This window comes from Phascolarctos cinereus, unplaced genomic scaffold (assembly GCF_003287225.1).
Source record: "Phascolarctos cinereus isolate Bilbo 61053 unplaced genomic scaffold, phaCin_HiC Scaffold_4;HRSCAF=312, whole genome shotgun sequence".
Taxonomy (NCBI): domain Eukaryota; kingdom Metazoa; phylum Chordata; class Mammalia; order Diprotodontia; family Phascolarctidae; genus Phascolarctos; species Phascolarctos cinereus.
Window position 1 is genome coordinate 7753371 of NW_027555847.1, and position 21909 is coordinate 7775279.

Genomic DNA, 21909 nt, shown 5'->3' on the forward strand with positions numbered 1-21909 from the left:
GATGGGGACACACTCCCACCTGAACTTGGAGGAAGTTTGTGGGCCCAAGTTTATGATTGATGGTGTTTCTGCACCTGCTACAACCAGAGAATGGGATGCTCACACTTAACTCATCCTTCTAAGGGCTGTCAACAGGAAAGAGGTGCATCTTTAATGTACGGCCACCAAACCTTGGGTGAAAGAGGTGTTAGCGAATCAGAGACTCATGGTGTTGGTGTGAAACTCCTCAGCAGATGGTTCTGCGGCCCTTTTCCTAGCACAGCTGCAACCTTCTGATTCAGAAAGCAGGAAGAAGGCAGAGATTCGGCTATCCTGCTATTGCCACCATAAGCAAGAACCTCTGGTGTGAGATACATTTGTCCAAGTGCCCTCTACAGCTGCTAAAGCTTGGTTCATTCTTTTACATCATTGAACTGGTTGCCTTTGGACATGAAGAGATGATTGGCAGAGGGTGAAAGACTGATAGAGGAATAGCTGATGGTCTGTAAAGGAGAAGTAGATTGACCCTCCATCCTCTGGCCTCTCACTAGTCCTACCTGACCTGAAACCAGAGGGTCAACATTCTATTCACCTGCCTTCATCTGCAGAACTTCCCCCTGCCTCCAATGCTTTGCCTAGATGTATTCCCCAGTGGATAATAATCTCATAATCTCTTCATTCTCCTCATTCTTGGGATCTTTTTTAATACTTAATTTTTTTTTAATTACTGTCTTTTGTGTTTTTCCCTCAGCATCACTCCCTCTGCCCCTCCCAGAGAGGCATCCCATGTAACAAATAGTATTTTTTTAAAGACTAGAAATGAAAAGAGGGAAAAATTAGCACAAAAGATTAATAGTTTGAAAAAGTCTGAAAACATGATCAATGTGTGACAGATGTGGACCTCCTACCTCCACAAAGGGGTGAAGTGGAGCATTCTTCCAAATCTCTCTTTCTTTGGGGAGGGGTTTAATGTCTGCTCTTTCTAATTTGGCTATGTTTACTTTTGATTGGTGGGTGTGGGTGCCCTTTCCATTTACATGGTTATAGTTACATATAGATTGTGTTTGTGGCTCTGTTTACTTCACTCTACCTCAATTCATAAATATCTTTCCATACTTTTTCTGTATTCATAAGATTCATCCTTTATTACATCCCAGTACATCACATTCATGGACCACATTTGTTTAGCTGTTCTCCAATTTGTGGGCATCTATTTTGTTTCCAATTCTTTGCTGTCACAAAAGTGCTGCTATAAATATTTTGGAGTATATGGGGACTTTCTTCTTATTGATGGGTTCCTTGGTGTATAAACCCAGTAATGGAATCTCTGAGTCAAAGGGTATGGATATTTTAGTCACTTTGTTTGCATAATTTCAAATGGTTTTCCAGCATGGAAAATGAGTACTTAGACTTATTCCCTGGTGGATAACATTCTCTAATCTCCTCCCATTCCCCACCACCAACAACCAGATCCTCAGGATTCTGGACCACCTAAAGGCAAACCCAATGCTCCAATCTCACCTCCCCCCATTCAGCTTTGTTATGTTCATAAACCTTGGTGCTAACAGCCCCAGTGTTCCAGTTCTCATCTTTCCACACCTTCCATGTGCCCTCTGGAATGCTTAGTCCATAATTTACAAACTTCCCTTTATTTCACACTTCTTCCTCTCATTCTCTATTTGTCCTCCGATTCTCACTGAGCTCCACCTACTCCTGGATGATATTACATCCCTGGGCTTCCTTTCCAGGATGGGTTGCAGTTTCTTTTAAAGTCTTTGACTTACTCATATGAAGGGGGACAATCAGACTACTCCTTGCCTCTTCATTACCAATTCTAGACTTTCTCTCCAGCGCCATCGCTCGGCAGCCTCTCACTTGTTGTAATTCATCGTATTCATATTTGTTATTGAATTCATGTTCTGCTGGCTAATACCCACTGGCTTCCAGGGCATTCTTCCTCCTTTCTCAAGTTCATAGCATTCTCCTCCATGCTAGGGGGCTTCCATGTACATGTTGATATTCCCTCAAATACCCTTCCTTACCAATTCCTTAATCTACTCAACTCTCACCACCTATCTAGACCAAAGATGGCCAGATCTTTGACCTTGCTGTCACCCATCAAACACTTTACTTCCATAGTTATTAACTTTAAAAATCCTTTACCTGATTATAGCTTCTTTTCATTCCATCACTCCGTATATCTTATTCCTTTCAGGCCTATTTTTATCCTCACCACAATCTGCAGTCTCTTCATCCTACTGTACTTGGGAGAAGGGAGGAGGTAAGAGAAGGAACTGAGCATTTATAAAGCACCTACTATGTGACAGGCACTGTGCTAAGTGTTTTACAACTATTGTCTCATTTGATCCTCACAACAATCTTGTGAGGTAGATGTTATTATCCCCATTTTACAGATGAGGAAGCTGAGGTAAACAGAGGTTAAGTGACTTGCCCAGGGTCACACAGCCACTTGGTATCTGAGGCTGGATTTGAACTTGGGTCTTCCTGACTCCAGGCCCATTAACTTTATTTATACTCTGGCACTGAGTTGCTTCTAGGCATCTCTCTGGGTGGCTCCCTATCATTTCCGGAACCAAATACCAAATCTTTTGTTTAGCATTCAAAGCCCTTCACAACCTGGCCTCCTCTTTCCACTCTTCTTATGCCTTACACCCCTGTCACATACTCTGCAATCCAGTGACATTGGCCTCTTTGATCTCAGAACAAGACCCTCCATCTCTTGCCTCTGGGCATTTTCTCTGGTGGTCCTCCTACCTGGAAGGCTCTCCTTCCTCATCTCTGCCTCCTGGCTTCCCTGGTTTCCTTCACATCCCAGCTAAAGTCCCACCTTCTGCACGAAGTCTTGCCTAATCCCTCTTAATTCTAGTGTTTTCCTTGTCATGTCTGTTAATCATTTCCTGCTTACCCTGCCTATATTTTTATGTGCTTGTTTGCATGTTGTCTCCCCCATTAGAATGTGAGCTCCTTACAGGCAGGGCCTGTCATTTGCCTTCCTTTGTAACTCTAGTACTTAGCATAGTGCCTGGCACATAGCACACACTCGATGACTGGTTTGTTGGCTGACTGGCAACAACTCAGTTGTGGCACTCAGTTAACTTAACTTCCCTGTGGAATGATCAATGCAGTGGCACCCTGTTTTCTTTTAGAAGAATAAGGTAGCACCCAAGCTACAACAGAGGGTCACACGAGGGGCCCCACTCCTCCTCCCTAAGAATACAGAGGAAACCCACCTCACCCAGGGCCAGCCAAAGATTTTGCTCTCTCCACCATGCCCACTAACTGGGAACACATGGTGACACCAGCTTGTCTTTTTAACTGCTGCATTGAGGTAGGTGTCTCACTGCCTATCGAGATCCATCTTCATAGCTCAGAGCACTGTTTTATCACAGAAGTCACAGAATTCAAGATTTTTGGCCTTGGAAATAACTTAGAGTTCACAAAGTTCCATTGTGTTACTCTGAAGATAAAGGATTGAGCTCTAGAGTGGTAAAGGGACTTGACCAAGGTGACATAGATAGTGTGAGAGTTGGGATTAGAACTCAGGTTTACAGACTCCAAGTTCAGGCTCTTTCCTCCACAACTCTCTGCCTCCTGCATCAAGCATCTTCGTTAGCCTTGCATGTCATTGGTGTCCCTAGGCACCTCCCAAAATCCTTTATTAATGAGGAGAAGTAAATAAAAGGAAGGGAATGCATAATAGCAGTAGTAATCTTCAGTTACTATTTGACTGTGCACTCCGTGTTCCTCTTGGGATCTCTACATTTTAGCCATAATAAGAATTCAGTAAATAGTTGCTGAATTAATTAAAGGCAACATTCCCCCATGTCAGGCTTTAACTTTGTCTATGTGTGTATTTATCTATTCAGTGGGGATAAACCTCTTTATACTACCCTTCTCCCCCAAAGATGGAGTAAGAAAGTTATAGATTAGATAGATAGATAGATAGATAGATAGATAGATAGATAGATAGATAAATGGATAGATGAGAAAATTGTACCTTCCTTCTTTTCTTGCAAAGGTGGGGGACTGTGGGTGTGGAATTTTGCATATCCCATCACACTTGTCTGATGTGTTAGTTTTGCTGAACTATTTTTTCCCCTTTGTTCTAAGGAATGGTTCAATGGAAGAGAGAGGTATGAGTGACATAGTTTGAAAGGAAGGTATAAAGGCCAACGATCTCAACAAGAACTTAATTTTTAAATTAAAAAAAAATACTCTCGGGGCACTTTTTTTCTGGTAGCAAAGTATTGTTAACAAAGGTGGTTCATTTTTTTTAAAGGACTCTATAAAGAAGGGAACTCCATGTAATTGAAAAATCCAGGAACAGCTTCAGAGAAGATGAAGCCTATTGCCTTCCTCTCATCGGAGGTGGGGGTCTACTAAGGCAGAACATAATATACCTTCTCTTAGTTTGCCAACGTGTCTGGTGTTTTTCTTTTTATAAGGAAGAAAGATTCATTTTTTTTTTCAGGGGGAGGCAGGAAATATCTTCCATTTCAACACTAATGATGAGTACTTGGTGTATAAAGATCTTATCTGTCCATTTCCAAAATAGCTGGTCTTCTTTCACAATGAAAGAAGTCCCCTGGGGAAGGCTTCCTTCCTTCAGTTTCAGTAAATGGAAGGTTTAAAATCTGTGGGTTTTCTGACGTGAGCAAGGTTTTTTCCTTTTTTTTTTTAAAGGGGGAAAAGTTCACATGTTAAGTAAGAAACAATTTCTCCCCATTCTCTAAAACAAACTCTTGGGGTTGTAACAAAACACATCATTTAGAAATTCACAGACAAGCCTAAGGTATCGCTGCCAGGTTCAGCCAAGACAACATCTTGCAAAGCGCTAATCACAGTCTCTTACTCAGAACCTAATTGCCCCGAAATCACTAGCGATTTTCCTTTATTTTTTTCATGTTTGTTATGAAGCTTACTTTTAAGAAGTGGTTGCTAATTTATGATTTATTTATCTACAGATTCATTTTTTTCATTTATTGAATTTAGAGAAAATATAGAGCTATGACCACTGCAGCATTTCCAAATCTATTTTCTCCATCTGGACACGCCCTTCAGCTAAGTGAGGCCTCTGTGTCCAAATGGGGCTCCATTACTGTCTCGAGGTGATTAATCTGCAAAAATGGTTTTCCTTCAAAAAAAAATCAAAGTAGAACACTTCCACATGACGTGCTCTTGAACCGAATCCAGCCGCTGTGTTATACATATAGAAAATCTATGTATGCACTGAGGAAAGGGGAAGTGTTGAGGATTTCGGGGGAGAGGACTGTCAATCCTGGAATGGCCCTTCTCTTGGGAAAGGAGAGCAATGATGGGATGCAGGCCTGGAGTTTCTCCAAGGGCTGCACACACTCCATCAGCAAGTAGCCTTTGCAATGGCAGGGACCTATGTCAACTGGGAACCAGGGCTCAGAAAAGCATTTGTCAAGGACAAGGGCCCTGAGGGAAACCCAGAAACAAGGGCCCATTCAGAGAAGTGCTTAGCCAACTAGTGCTCTCCCATCAGCCCTCTCTGTGCCGGACCCAAGGGGCCCCACAGGGTGCTCACAGTGGAAAGCAGATTTATAGTGGAAATGTTTCCTTTCAGGCCCAGTGGAAAGGAAAGGGGCAAATTAACCATTTCAGATGGAGTAACTTCCAAGGCATGGGTGGACAGGCAGGCCACAGCTCAGATTTAGTATAGACTCATCCCCTTTTTCTTTTAAATGTCTTTAAAAGAGACACCACTGACTTTAACTTGCCCAGGACTTGAGTTTCAAGTTTGGGATTTAACAAGAAAGGGGGGTCAGTCAACGGCATTTATTAAGCTCCTACTGTATGTCAGGGATTGTGCTAGGTAATGGGGATGCAAGGAAAGGCAAGAACATTCCCTGCTTTCATGGGGCTCCCCTTTTCGTGGGGGTGACGAACAACTATGTACAAACAGGCTATTTACAGGGTAAATTGGAGGTAGAAAGGGACAGAGTTGGGAAAGACATTAAAAGAAAAACCAAGGGTTTAAGATATATCATCCTGGGGGGCAATATGGAACCACAGGAATGTGGTGACTAGCTAGGTCACAGGCTCAGACCCGTGCTCTAGGAAGATCCATTTTGAACAGCTGAGTCAAGCATGGATTTGAGTAGGGAGAGACAAGGCAGGGAGACCAAGCTGAGGTTGTTGTAGTGGTCCAGGTGTGAGGTGATGAGGGCCTGAGCCAGGGTGCAGAACAGATAAGGGGCTCTATGCAGGAAGTGTTATGAAGGGGGAATCAGCAAGACGTGGCAAAAGTATGGGAGTTGAGAGAGAGTGAGGAGTAGCGGATGGCACCAGCAGGACGGTGTTCCCTCGACAGTAATTCAAAAGTTAAGAAGAGGAAAACATTTTGGGGAAAAGATAATGAATTCAATTTTGGACATGTTGAGTTGAAGATGTCTATGGTAATTTCATTTATGATGTCTAATAGGCAATTGGAAATGTAAATCTGGATTTCAGGAGAGAGGTTAGGGCTTGAGAAATGAATCGTAATAAATAAATGACCTTCATAGAGAGGGAAACTGAATCCATGGGAACTGAGGAAATCACCATCTGGCATAGTATAGACAAGGGAAGAGAAGAGAGCCCAGACACACACACCAGGGAAGTTGCTGGACCTGGGGTCAAAGTACCTGGGTTAGAACCCCAGCTCTGCCATTTATGACCTGTGTTACCTTAGACAAGTCATTTCACTTTGGGCACCCTCAGTCTCCTGATATATTGGCCCCTATATGGTCCTCCCTGCTTTAGACCTATGGACTATCCCTTTGTTCCCACTAGCTTGTGTGCTAGATAACAATCTGATCAATGAGAAAGGAGGGAAAGAAAGAATAAACAAAGCTCAGATTCACCACTTTTACTACCTGCTAACAGTGGTTGTCCTTCATTCTTGAAGAAGACCAAACGGCATCACTGTGTTGGAGTCAAGGTACAGTGCGTCTGACTGTGACTGATCAGACCCATGCAAACTTGGAAGGCTCCACCACAGGTCAGGCAAAAGTAGTCCCAATGAGCATTTAGGGTGGAGACGTCTCTAAATCTGCTCATCTCACATGTCTTTTGAGCTACTGCAATTCTGCTTTGCTCATAGAGCATAATGCCTTCTTTGATGTGGACACACCATGCAGTCCTTTGCCAGTGCTTCCCATGTCTCACAATTGATTTCAAAGGTCTTCAGAGGGCCATCGAGGGTATCCTCATATTGCTTCTTCTGACCTCCATGTGAACACTTGCCTAGTGCGAGTTCTCTATAAAATAGTCTTTTAAGCAAACATACTTTTAGCATTCGAATGACATGGTCAGCCCATTAGGAGTTGCACTGTCTGCAGTAAAATTTGAATGCTTGGCAATTCAGCTTCAGAGAAGACCTCAGTGTCTAGGACCTTATCCTGCTAGGTGATCTTCAGAATCTTCCTAAGACAATTCAATTGGAAGCAATTCAGTTTCCTGGCACGGCGCTGGCATGCTGTCCAGGTTTCATAGGCATACAGGTCAGCTCTGTAGACCTTCAGTTTGGTAGGTAGTCTAATACCTCTTCTCTCCCTCACTTTCCTTCAGAATCACCCTTTGGGAGGATTACCTACTAGTAAGATACAGTGAAAGGAGTCCTAGACTTAGAAGAAAATGTTCTAGGTTACAATTCTACCTTTGATATGAGCTGTGTGAACTTGAGGGAGTCCCCTGTTTCATCATGTGTAAAATAATGTGGGTGGGCTCGATGTCCTCTGACCCCCCCCTCCCCCCAACTGCAGAACTATTATCCAATGACCTTGCTCCTCAACAAATCTTAAGATGATAAGTTGGAATCTCGACAGATCATTCTGGTTTCAATTCAAGAAGGACTTTTTCCATACCTCTGTTACCTTCTGTTCTTCCCTAACCCATGCTATAGGTATCCGTCAAGTATCTAGCTCAATTAATGTCCAGCAATGGAGTGTGCTAAGGAAATAAAAGAGGCAGCCCCTCCCCCTAGAGAGCTTGTAATCTAGTTTGAAAAATAAGACAGGACTGAATATAATCCAAAATATGAAGTGCAGGTAGTATTGACGCCAATGAGTAAGAGAGACACAAAGTGCTCGGGGTGCTATTTTTCCCTAGGTGGGCACCCCAAGGGTTACTTCCTTGGGAGGATCCAGCAGCCACCTGAAGTTCTGGGTTTCTGATAGGATTCAGGTTGATATATAGTGTTGTACCCAGGTGCTGATTCCTCACAATAGAATATGAGCAACCTGGGCGCAGGCAGAGTTTGATTCTTGTCTTTGAATCTCCAGTGATTAGTACAGTGCCTGACAGTCTACAATAATAATAATAATAATACATGCTTGTTGTTTGACTGGAATAGGATGGTACATGGTCCTTCCTCCCTCTGTCTCTTTCCTTCATCCTTTCTTCCCTCCCCTCCCACTCTCATTCCTTTATCTCTCTCTTCTTCTCCCTCTTTTTTTATTCCTTTTCCTCCTTTCCTCCCACCTTCCTTCCTTCCTTGAGCGTGTATTAAATGTTTTATTTATTTGTTTGTTTATTAAAACAAAATTGCCAGGCACTGTGCATGGAGCTGGGAACACAAAGACAAAAGTAAATCAATGCCTTCTTTCAAGCAGTTGCCATTCTACTGGGGTGGGGGAAACAACAGAAACACAAATATTATCTAAGATTGATTGAAAATAAATTCAAGCTGGGTGTCTTGGTGCATACCTGTGATCCTTGACACTGTGATGTTGAGGCTGGCTGAGCCTTTGAGCTCTACAGCTCTGAGCTGTAGCGTGTAAACTAATCTGGTGTCCATTGTAGGCCCAGCACCAATATGGCCAGCCCTCCAGAGCAGGTGGCCTCTAGGCAGCTCAAGGAGGGGAGAAGTGGGCCAGGTTAAAGCTCTTTGTACAGATCAGCTGTGGGACCTGATGAGAGATCTATGAGTGGAGAGAGAGAGAGAGAGAGAGAGAGAGAGAGAGAGAGAGAGAGAGAGAGAGAGAGAGAGAGATAGGGAGAGAGAGACAGAGACAGAGAGTGAGAGAGACAAAGACAGAGTAAGAAAGACAGAATGAGAGAGAGAGAGAGAGAGAGAGAGAGAGAGAGAGAGAGAGAGAGAGAGAGAGAGAGAAGAGGGAAGGAAAGAAATTGGCAATACTGAGATCTTTTCTAAATCCATCAATAAGAGGAAGTGTGTCAGACACAATTATCAATTGTAACATAATGACCTGTATTGTGTTAGTAGCTTCATGGTCTTTTCAGTGTTAACTAAAATAACTTCAGAGAAGTTGGAAGGAGGACAGGATAACTGCAATAAAAAAAATAGCATGATGATTTATGGAATGCTCAGTGTTTGCTGAGTATGATGAGGGGGGGCTGATGGGGTCCGAAAGACAGAACCAGCCTCTGCCAATGAGACCCAACTGGGGAGACAGAACAAAAATTACAAATCAATACATGAGCAAATGATGCTACTTAAGATCCATAACACCCTAGGCAAAACAGACTTTTGCAACATCCTCCTGACTGGCTGCCTGGCTCTATTCCCTCCCTACTTTAATCCATCCTGCTTATGGCTGACAAAAAAAAAAAAACTGTTCCTGGAAAATATTATTGTGTGCATGTCACTCTCCTGTTCGAAAGCCTACAATGGGTCCCCCTTGTCTGTAGCAAATGTTCTTCACTTTGTTTGAGCTGTGGACCCTTTAGCAATCTTGAGAAGCTTATGGACTCTCTTCTCAGAATCATATCTCTAAATGTATAAAATAAAATGCATAGGATCACAAAGGAAACCAATTATACTGAAAAGTTGGCAAAAAGTATTTGAGAAAAGAAACAAGTTCATTGACCCCCAAGTTAAGAATCTCTGCTAAAGGTAACAGGTATAGCTTTCAGGGAGTAAATTTCAAACAAGATGGAGGTGAGAAGAGGTTAATGAAGGAGTGGCTGTCATTGAGCAGTGGCCAAGGGAAGGATCAGCCAAAGAGCCCTCCACCAAGCGGCCAGAGCCCCAGATGGCAAGTGCTAAAAAAGAAAAAGGGCACAGATGGAGAGTCATGGACTAGCAGGGGAAGCCAGGGAGAGGGCATTGCAGAGCAGTCAATCCCAAGACCTTGCACTCTGCTGGGACTTCACCCAGCACCATACATGGAAGTCATGGGAGAGGAGACAATCTTTGGACTCCTTCAGTTTGAGCACAAACCTTTTCAATATCCTTAATTTTGTAAATAAAATCATTTCAGTTTTTGAAGTCTTGTGACCCTGACTACTTTAAAGGGATGTCATACCGCGGCCACCCTTGGGAGAGTGTGAGATATTGAAATTCCCAGTTTCCACCTGGGTGAGATCAATGAGCCAGAGAATTCTAGAGGCCCCCAAACCATACCTAACCCTTAGTGTCCAGAGGTAGCCTATGCAAGAAGGATTACACACATACACATTCTGTCTTCCTACCTCAGGCACCATCTCTTCCAAGTCATCTTTGGCGGTCCCCCAGCTAGAGAGGATCCCTCCCTCTCTAATCCCTTGCTCTTTTCTCTTCCTGGCTTGTACGAGTCTTGCTTTCTTCATCTGTAAAGTGAAAATAATATGAATCCACAGCACCTACTTCACAGCATTGCTGTGAGATTCAAATACGATACAATTTGCAAAGTGTTTTTCAAACTTTAAAGTGTCCTATGAATAACTAATGCTGCTGTTATTAATTTGAGTTTGCATGTCAACCTCCTAACCAGTAAATTTATAAGGGATAGTAACTGTTTTTCATTTTTGCCTTCGTAATTCCAGAATCTAAAGAGTGCTCTGCATGTAGCAGACCCTTAATACAAGTTTGTTGAACTGAATTGTGTTAGAGGCATGTGGCTGCCCTCTGTATTCCCAGCCCCTAGCAAGATGAATAGCAGAATAGCTCCTACACTCCAGGAGAGTCTGTTGCTGATGGGCCCCAAATGAAAAGAATACCAGCACTTCAGGGAATATTGAATGGGGAAATGGTGAGAACAAGGGAAGGCCAATCACAGAAAGCAAAAGGAAAAAAAAAACATGCTTTGAGCAGGGATTAAAGTACGGCAGGATTGGTGTGGACCAACAGGGGTGCCAGGGGCCGTGATTGTGTCTGTGCAAAGTGGCACAGCTGGATGAGGGAAAACAGCTTTCAGCCACGCCTGGCCCAAATCCAGCTAAGTCGCTGTCATTCTGCATTTTTAGAAGAGTTTTAGGTGTGTAGATATCACATTAGATGTTGGCAAAAACCCTGTGAAGTCCCCCTGGCTGACCTCATTGTTCCTGTTTGTAAAGATGAAGAAACTAGGGGCAGCTAGGTGGCACAGTGGATAGAGCACCAACCCTGAAGTAAGGAGGACCTGAGTTCAAATCCTGCCTCAGACCAAACATTTGACACTTACTAGCTGTGTGACCCTGGGCAAGTCACTTAACCCCAACTGCTTAAAAAAAAAAGATGAAGAAACTGAGGCTCAGGACCTTGCCCCAAACCACATGATTAGAATGTGAGGAGGCAGTGTTCAAAGCCAGACCACTGATAAGATCTTGCTGTCAATCACTTTCCCTTTTCTAAGATCATGTTTGCTGGAAAGGATGGCTAATATAGCAGGAGGCAGAGGCCATATCCAAAGGGGTCTGAGCAACATAAAGCACTGGGCTAAGTAAGGCTGGAGTTCAACGGGGACAGAGCAAAAAGCCTTACTCTTTAAAAAGACCAACTTCACCACAAATGCATGATGGGGTTACAGGGTGAAGCTGCCTTCATCCTGAAAAGGATCCTGGGGTGTTAGTGAACCTCAAGGAGAATGTGAGAGAGAAGAATGGCATGACCACCTGCAAATGTTAATGTGAACTTGGGCTGTTAATCTACAAGATGCAATGCATTCTGTGCTCAGTCCTGGGGAATACATTGGAGGGCTCACATCAATAAGCCAGAAAGAAAAGGGCAAGCAGAATGGGACAGGGCCTTAGGACCACGAGGAATGATTGAAGCTTGGTTGAGAGGTTGATTTGGGAGAAGAGAAGAGTTGGGGAAGTGGACACGAGTGCTGCCTTCCAGTATCTGAAAAGCTGGTGTGGAGGCAGGAATGATCAGGCTTCTTTGGCTTGGCCCCAGAGGGCAGCCCCAGGGAGGGAAGCTACAAAGAGGCAAAATTAGGATTAATGTCAGGGAAAACCAAATGCCAACACTTCCTAGCAATGAGAGCTCCCCCAACATGCAATGGCCTTCCCTGTGATGGGGTGGGCCCCCCATCATTGGAGTCTTTCAGGCAGAGTCTAAACATTGTGGTCTAGTGGGGGCTGTTTGTCAGCTGAGGGTGGAATAGCTGGTCCTTGAGGTGTCTCCCAACTCTCAAATGCTGTGATTCTATGATCCTCTAGGTAATAAATAGGTGCTGTTCCCCTTCAGTCCTAGGCTGGGGTCAATAAAAAGGCACAGAGACTAACACTCTTCCTGGCCTTGCAAGGCTTGGGTCCTTTTCAACACCCTCTGTAATTGCTTCCTTTAGCTTGTTCGTTGTTAAGTGCCAAGGCTCAGGCTCAGACCTCTGGGCTTTTGGCTGTAGTTAAGATCACTAGGAAGGGTGGAAGGGAAATGGTTATCCCAGCATGCCCATGCACACTGTCCATCTCTCCCTGAAGTGACATCTGGAGACAGATAAAGGCTTCCCTTCTCTTGCTCAGCTTCCAGATAGGTTGGGTCACTGGGCACATGGGGACAGTAGAGGTCACTGGGCTTTGCTGAACTCCAGGTCTTGGCAGTTCTGCCTAAGCAGATCCAAAGTTCCCTCCAGGGCTCCATGCTCTGGCTAACAAATTCACCTGGCACTTCAGCAGATCTCTAGGGTGAACAGCTGGGTGATGTGCCTATCAGGAGAGATGGGAAGAAATGCCAGGAAAATTACACTTTCCACTCTCACATTCTTGATTCTCAAAACAATCCACCCCCAAAGGTTCAGGTTAACCCACAAGGTGCATCGCCCTAGGCTCTGTGGGCGAACCTACATTACTCCAGGCCTGGGAGCAGCAATTGGATGTGGTCATAGTCAGGCATGGTCAGGCAGAATGATAGGGAAGAGAAGAGAAGTGTGGATTGACGCCTCCAGAAAAAAAGGGAAAGGATCATAATATCATTAATTGAGAACAGAAGGGAACTTTAGAGCCCATCTAGGCCCAACCTTTTGTTTACAAAGGATGGATCCAAAGATCAAAACAGCTACTAAGTGACCTGGCCAGGACCTTACAGCTAGCGAGGAGTGGAGCCAAGATTGGAAGCCAGGTCCATCTGACAACCAGTCCATAGACTTCGTGCTAACACTAACCTATATCTGTAGCTTATTTTGACGTTTTCTCTGCCATCAAACTGTGAGTTCCTTGAGAACAAGGACTGTCTTTTGCCTTTCTTCACATTTCCAGCACTTAACGCAGTGTCTGGCACACACAGTAGGTGCTTAATAAAGGCTGGTTGACTTGACTTAACCTGACTTGCCATGCAGCCCTGCTCCTCCTTGCAGAATTACGATTCTCTATTTCTTTTTAAAGTTGGGGGATTTTGCAGTCAAATCACCTCATGAACAGCATGCTCTATCTTCTGTCAACAAGCCCAAAGCCCACCCTCAGACCCATAGGGAGCTTTTGACAATTATAAACTCGTAGATTTGGACCTGAAAGACATCAAGGGCTCATTGAGTCCAATTCCCTCATTTTATAGGGGAACAAACTGAAGTTTAAGGAATTTAATTCACTTGCTCGGGGTCACACAACTGGTAGTTTCTGAGGCAGAATTTGAACCCAGGTCTTCCTGATTCCAAATCCAAAGGATATATAGTTTACATGCTACAGGGAACTCCCTCAACTTACAGAGCTCCCAAGCCACCAACAGCTCCTAAGAGAAGTCCCAGGAACACCCTGAAGCCCATAAATGTCCTCATGACCCCAAGGCTGGCACTTTAGTGATGACAGCGCTCTTCTACTTCTTTTTTTTCAGGCAAAGACATAATTTATTAGAACATCCACCATATTGACCAGACTCTTAAGGAATCTAAGCATTGGTTTCACTAATGCAAGTGGGCCAGATCTTAAGAATCTGAGCAGTGGCTAGATCTTAAGAATCTGAGCAGTGGCCAATCTTAAAAATGTGAGCAGTGGCCAGATCTTAAGAATCTGAGCCACTCTTCTTCTTCTAAAACCCTTTCCAACATAACCCAACTTCCATGAGCATCAAAACCAAGTTCATATCAATGATTGAATAATGGCAATTGTTGTTATTTGCTCAGACAGGGAGTGAATCACGATTGGCACAGGGCACAGCCCATAGGCCCAAAGTCATGGAGGCAGGAGACACCACATTTATCCATCTCCACTTTCATGCTGGCTTTCTCATCTTCCGTGATTTTCCAAGCAGAGCTGCAATCACATACTCAAGTTCTTTTAATTCCCTACAAAGCAATTAATTAGAACCACATGACTTAAACTTGTTGAAGCAAGCCAGTATTCTCAAATCACCTTATTTCAGAGAATTCAAAAAATACATATGCACCAGGGTGGCAAGGTCTGGAAGATTCATTTCGGATGGATGATTCTTGGCAGCTGTGGAGATGATGGACTGAAGAGAGACAAACTGAAGGTTAGGAGAACAATTAGGAACCCACTATTAGAGCCCAAGGGAGATGTGAGGGGATGGCCATGGGGGGGGCAGTGGGAGGGCTTGCTGCATGCTTTTATTAGCTGATATCCATTTTGGTTCTATCCTGCCCAGATTGAAGATTATTATCTTGGTCTGAATAAATGCTATTTCAGCACCTGGGATACCTCCTTTTGTACTTGGGGCCCAAAGATGGACTAGGATAGTTCAAAGTAAATCTGTGGCTCCCCATCCACTCAGAAAAACACACAACTCACAAACTCCCACTGATGTGTTTACATATACAAGTCAATCAAAAGGTTCGGTTAAGTTAAAGTAAAGGCATTAATGACAGCATAGTAAGGAGAGTAAAAATAAAACATCTTCCCCCTAAATGTGGGGCTCTCTAACAGCTCCAAATTATTAGCAAGCAGAAAGCATATGCCAAGGGAGCATGACTGGTAGGCCATATGTGTTGAGATCTGGTATGGCCAGAAACATCCCTCTTTTACTCTGGGACTGCCCCTGCTGGACTTGCTCCTCTCTAGTCTGCCATGGCAGACCTGATAGTTAATAATAACTCACACGCACATAGCTGTGTAAGGTTTTTGCCTACAGTTCTTTGCCTACTGAATCTCATTTAAACCTTGCAATGTACCTTTTACAGATGAGGAAACTGATTCTAGGGAGCTGGGAATTGAGGGTACCACAGATGGTAAAGAACCGTAAGTCCTACTCTGTGAGGATTAAAGGAGCTGGGAACATTTATCTTGGAAAAGAAGATTGGAGGGTGGGGGGCATGACTGTCACCTTTGAGTATGAGAAAGGCTAACACAAGGGGCAGAGATGAGCCTAGTCTCCAAAGGACTGAACTACGAGCAGGAAGTGCCAACCCTAAAGGCCAGCGAGGTTGGATGTGAGGAAGAGCTTCCTAATGATCAAGGCTGTACTAAGGAGGAGGGGGATGCCTCAGGAGGAGGAGGCAGGAGGCCTTCAAACAGGACTGGCTGGCCAGTCATCAGGGATATTGGTCATATACAAATGAGGAGGAGTTGGTAGTATCTGAGGGTTTCCAACCCTAGATTCTGTAATTCTGTGACTCAGTCCTTGGCTATGCTGGCAGGCGACTCCATAGCCATGATGTCACCGACTGACTCCACTGGCCTTTGAGGACCTCACTGATGCCAGCCTAGGCAGACTTATCTATCTATGACCCAATTATAGAATAGCCACACGTCTTAGCAAGGGGATAGGCTGACATTATTGCACTTTGTGGAGGTCCTTTTCCTCCCCCATGAGTGCATTTTAAAAATAACAAAAACAAAAGAATTAAAATAACTCTATCTGGGTAGGAGGTTCTGATGTCACAGAGGTCAGTCTATTACCTCTGCTGCTGTGGGATGCAACTGACAGATTCCTCTTCCTCCTCCTCCTCCTCCTTGCCCCTCATTGGGGCTTGGGTGGGTTTTCCTCCTTCTAAATCAGAGCATTGAGAGCTGACTCTGCTGAGGTAAGAAACCCTCCCCCAGAAGCACACCCACACAAGCCCCCACACTACTCACTTCAGCTCATGTCACCTGAGAGCAGCAGCAGCAGTGCAGGGTGGGAGGGAGGGGGAGATATGTGTGTATGGATGTGTGTGTGTGAATGCTGTAATAACTTTCCCCTCTGAGCATTTCCATCAGCAAATGAAAGCAGAAAATCACATCGAATACTTAATATCCATGACAACGAGGTCATGGAGACTGAGCAAATGACTGCACCCAATCAATCAACAAGCATTTATTAAGTGCCAACTACATACCAGTCACTGTGCTAGCCCCTGCTACGCCAGAGGGGGGAAAATGAAATAGCTCCCACCTTCAAAGAGTTGACTGGCAAAACGGAAGAAGGTAGCACGCCAGAGAATCCTAGGACCAGAGGAAGCTCTAGAGCTCTGAGGCCGTTTCGTCTACCCTCCCCCTTTTACAGATTGGGAAACAAAGGAAAGCCAGAGATGCTAAGTAATCTCCCAAGGTCACACAGGTAATACATGCAAGAGATAGGATCTGAGGCCAAGTCCTTTGATTTCAGCACCATGTACCCCAAAAGATATGGACAAAATAGAGACGATCTCAGTTGTGCTAATCACTCCCTGGGCTAGCATGGTGCTTCCTTCCATACCTTATCTCCATCCTCACCCTGAGGTGGGCACAAGGATCAGATAGTGCTGGGCTGGATTTCAGGTCAAGCATCCCCAAAGCAAATCCCCACAATACCAAGCCATGGGACATCAGGGCCACCATTGCTGCCTCTATCCTCTCCTATCCATTTACCATCTTGCCTGAGGATTTCTGGGTAACCCTATGGGGAAGGCCAGTCCTTGAGTCCTTGTGTCAGAGAATGTTAATGCCGGAAGACACTATAGACATCATGGAGGCCTGTATACTTCTGACTAGAAGGGGCCTCTGCCTAAGGAAAGGCTAGCAATCTCTCACCCTACCAAGGTATACCCAATCGCCATTTTCCTAAGATTCTTCTCCTTGCAAATGTCTCTATTTCTGTCCCAGGTCCACTATCCTTCAGACCAACCAGTTCGTGATTTGGATTTCTTTATCATGCCCTGGTGGCTGGTAACTTCCCTACCCCCTTTTTAGATTTCTTTTATTTGTCTTCACCATTAGAATGTAAGCTCCTTGAGGGCAAAGATTGTCCTTTTCACTTCTATTTGTATTTTCAGGGTTTAGTACAATGCTTGGCTCATACCTGTTTGTTGACTGACCTTCTGTGAGAAACCTTCTCTAACCTCCCTAGTTATTAATATTCTCTTTCCTCAAATTACCTCATGCCCACATTTTTGTTTATCAGAGGAATATATAAACTCCTTGAAGTCAGGAAGGGGATTTGTTCTTTGCCTTCTCAGTGTCCAGCACACAGAAGGTGCTTCAAATGAATTGAAGTCTACAGTCTCTATCAGGAACTTGTCCCAAAGCTTTATTACCCCGCCCTTCAGGGACTTCTTGGGAAGGTGAAAGTCATTCAGTTCCATGCTTAGAGGGTGCTGGACAGCACCCAGGTGCCCAGGTGTGCTGGAGCTGACTCTTACTGGCCAGACAACTGAGCTGACTGTTTAAATTTTAGTATCAGCATTGACACCTGGGAAATTAGTGAATGATACAAATGGATTATTTTGTTGATTGTCTAAACTTAAGAAAGTGAAGGGGGAAATGTAAACAGAGCAAATTTAATTCAAAAAGTGTGTCCTACAAATGGTTGTTTTTGTTTGTCTTCTGTAGAACTAATTGTTAAACATTTTCCAGCTCAGCCCCAGATCTTGGCTTGGCCAAGGCTTCAACCAGACAGAAAGGGGGAGAAAAGAAACATATCTCCCCTTGGCCTCCTTTCTTGCCCTCCAAGCACAGAAAGGCCACGTGAGAGATAAGAGTGAATTTTCTCAATTCACCTCCCCTGTTGTATTAGACACTCTCCTGTAGGCTTGGGGGGGGGGGGCATGTATCCACAAGCCACCAGCCCCAAGTGGAGTTCCAGGCAAGGGAAGAGCAGGGATTGCCCCACCTCCCCACTGGAGGCCTCTTGAACTTGCAATAGGGACCCTTGTCTCCTCACTCCTCCAATGGCTCCCCCTATTAGAAAGTAAGCTCCTTAAGAATGGAATCTCACACACACACACACACACACACACACACACACACACACACACACACAGAGAGAGACAGAGAGAGAGAGAGAGAGAGAGAGACAGAGAGAGAGAGAGAGAGAGAGAGAGAGAGAGAGAGAGAGAGAGAGAGAGAGAAGAGCATCTGCTCCACTGGTTCCCCTTTTCTTCTTCTTCCTGTTCTCCAGAGGGTCAAGGGGCCAAAACCTTGGCAATCATCATCAAAGCACCATTACCAGTGATTATGGCCTGTGGAGGGAAAATTAAAAGGAAAAAGTGAATCCCAGGATTCAGAGCCAGAAAGGAACTTGGAGTCCCCTGACCCTAAAGTTACCAAAGGGTGAGGCACATTGAATGTGTGCAGTATGTATGCATCAGCTGATGAGTTTCACTTATTCATGACATATATCTATGTGGGAAAGAGAAAAAGTAAGGAAGGAGGAGGCAGGGAAGGAGGAGGCTGTCAACAAGAGTCATTTCTTAACATCATACTCCGTGCCAGGCACAGAGTTGGGGATGCAAAGGCAAAAACAGTTTCTGCCCTCAAGGAACTCATAATCTAATGGGGGAGATGGTGGAATCTGGTATCTGGGGCCTTACCTGACTTGTCTATGTACAAGTGTTTGGTACTCTGGCCTGAACAGATGACCTGGGACTCAGACCAGCCAGGTTGTCTCCAGAGCCAGTCATTTTGCCATGTGACTTGGGCCAAGAGCATCCCTCCAGTTCAAAGTTCCTCTCAATCTAGGAAATGTTGTGTAAATGTTAGTTATTATTATTATTATTATTACAGTCTGCCTTCACAACTTCCACAGATGCTCCTTCATTCATCCAGAACCTTCCTTCTCTCTGTACCCCATATCAGGGCTTGCTTCAGAGTTATTGTCCAAGTGGTGGATGAGGCAGAAGATGGGAAGATTGGAGATTTTGTCCTTCGATGGGGCTTTATCAACGAAAGGCCAAGAAGCAGACTGGAGGGAATCTGGCCAGATCAGCCAGATATCAGATGCCTTGAGGTCTGATCAACCAGCATCAGTCACAGCTTCTATTCTTGGTGAGATCATCACCAAGATCATCATTACAATGGCCCCAGGGGAAATCAAGGCTTTGGGTGTCCCCAGGCCTCTTGGAGCAACAAAGCCCAGAGGCTGAGAGAGCTATCCTGGGAGTCATAACCATCTGGACAGACACTGAGACGTCCTCTGAGAGTCATTGAAGGTAGAGGTCCTAAGTTCTTTAATACTTCCTAAAAATCCCCATTGTGAGTGGCAGTATGAGGCAGTGAAAAGCACCAGACCTGGAGTTAGCAGAGAAATGGGTTCAAATGACACCTTTAACCTTCTGACACTGATTAGGGAGCAGGTGACTTTACCTTTCAGCCTCATTTATCTATAAAATAGGGATAATTATAGTGACGGTGGGACACTAGTCAAGTTCCTTCTCTCAGTGTCCCCAGCTGAGTCTCTATTACTCAAAATTAGCAGAATGGGTGGCAGTCAGCATTGGGAGAGGAACTTTCCTTCCTGGGAGTTCTTTTCACCAATGAAATCCCCAATGTGGACTAAATATAAAAAGGTGGGTTGTTCCGGCCTCATAAGAACTGAGGTGGGGATGGAACGAGATAATTGATCTAAAGTATTTCAATATTAGCTACTATGGTCATAATACACCATCCAATTTTTTCCTAAGCCTTGGCCTCTGGGATGTCTGTCTCTATCATCTGTCCTCTACTTTCCATTCCAACCCCCATTCTCAATTCAGTTCCTTCCTTGACCTCCTCAGCATCTAATGCCTTCCCCACTCCCTCTCAGATATTGCCTTCTATTTTGTAGACATGGTGCTGTCCTCTCATTAAAAACATGACCTGCTTGAGGGCAGAGGTTGGGTTACTGTTATCTCCCTATGCCAGCACTGAGCACTGTGCCTGGTATACAGCAGGTGCTTAATAAATGCTTATTGGTTGGTTGAATTAATTTCAACAAAGATTGAGTAACTCGACCATATTTTCAGGACTGTGATAGAGCCTAGAGGTCAAAGCTATGAGGGAAACGGTCCCTACCCTCGAGGAGTTTACATACTCCCAGAAGCATGGGGGGACCAGGAGGACCATCTAGTCCAACTGATACCTTTGCAACACAGCCAACAAGTCACCCAACCTTTCAAGGATCGAAGACCTCTGGGGCAGCTCGGTAGTGCTGCAGTGGACAGAGCACCGGGCTTGAAGTCAAGAAGACATCTTCCTGGGTTCAAATCTGGCCTCAGACACTGACTAGTTGGGTGACCTTTGTTAAGTCATTTCACCATGTTTTGCCTCAGTTTCCTCATCTGTGAAATGATTTGGAGAAGGAAATGGCAAACCACTCCAGTATTGTTGCCAAGAAAACTGCAAAATGGGGTCACAGAGAGTCAGACATGACTGAAAAATGACTCAGTAACAAAAAAAGAGAGAGACACTGCAACTCAGGACAGGCGGGAGCAGGAGTAACGGGAGCAATCACAAAAAGCCTCCGGTAACAGGTGGTACCTAGGCTGTGCTCTCAAGTTAGCCAGGAATTCTAAACAGAATAGGTCCCTCTCCAGCTGCAAAGCCTTCCACGGCTGCCCAGAACCTTCTCCATAAAGTCTGCACTCTGTAACTGAGCAATCCAAGACCTCCACATGGTACTTCCTTCTCCACCCTTGTTTATTTTACACTGTTCTTCAAGCATCCTTTACTGCAGTAACTTCCCTTCCTGAACAGTCCCTGCACTTTCCCACCTCCTTGTCTTTGGCTTGACTGTTCCCTGGGCCTGAGGTAGAACACAGCATCACAGATGCAGAGCTCGAAGGCACTTCAGACACCACTTAGCCCAACTGTCTGATTTTGTAAATGAGGAAATTGATGCCCAGAGGTGGTAAGCGACTTTCTTAAGGTCATTCAAGTGGCAGTTGGCAGGGTTAGAGTTCCTCTTCTATTTTCATGGATATGGTATGTGCACACACATACACACATAGATATGCACACAGATAACAGTATACAGAGCCCTAGTTCCTCCAGCTGATCTACATGTGCCATCCTCCTCCTCCTCCTTTAGATGTGCTCCAGCTTATGAATGCCCTTATGAAAACATGACACCCGGAATGGAACATGCCTCTCCAGTTGGGGACTGACCAAGGAAGAATGCACTGGGACTGTCCTATGTCATCTTAGTAGGCCCTGCAGAGCCTGAACTCTGTGGTCATTGCTTTCTGTTCCTAAGGCCACCTCCACTTTGCAATGGCTCAGGACTTCAGTTCCTGGGCTTTGAAGATAGAATAGACTTTAAAACCCTAATCATGAAATGGTGAAAAGTTAGGACCCAAAACAGGGTCCTAAGTCAAAAGTCTGAAATGACCTCCATTTCTCTTCCAAGGGACAACTAATCCTCCTTCTCATATTGGAAGTCTGACCTTTACTGGGGAAAAAAGCACCATCTGTTTAACAGGAAAACTCTAGGAGCAGAATCTTGGGAAAATGAAAGGAGAAATCTCAGTTTTCCTTCTATACACCCTGAAAAGCCTTAACTAAAGTTTTGTTTTGTTTGTTTTGTTGTTAAGGGTAGAGGGGAGAACTTATTATTTAAGTCATAAACTGCCAGAGTCAGAAAGAACCTGAAGGATCTTT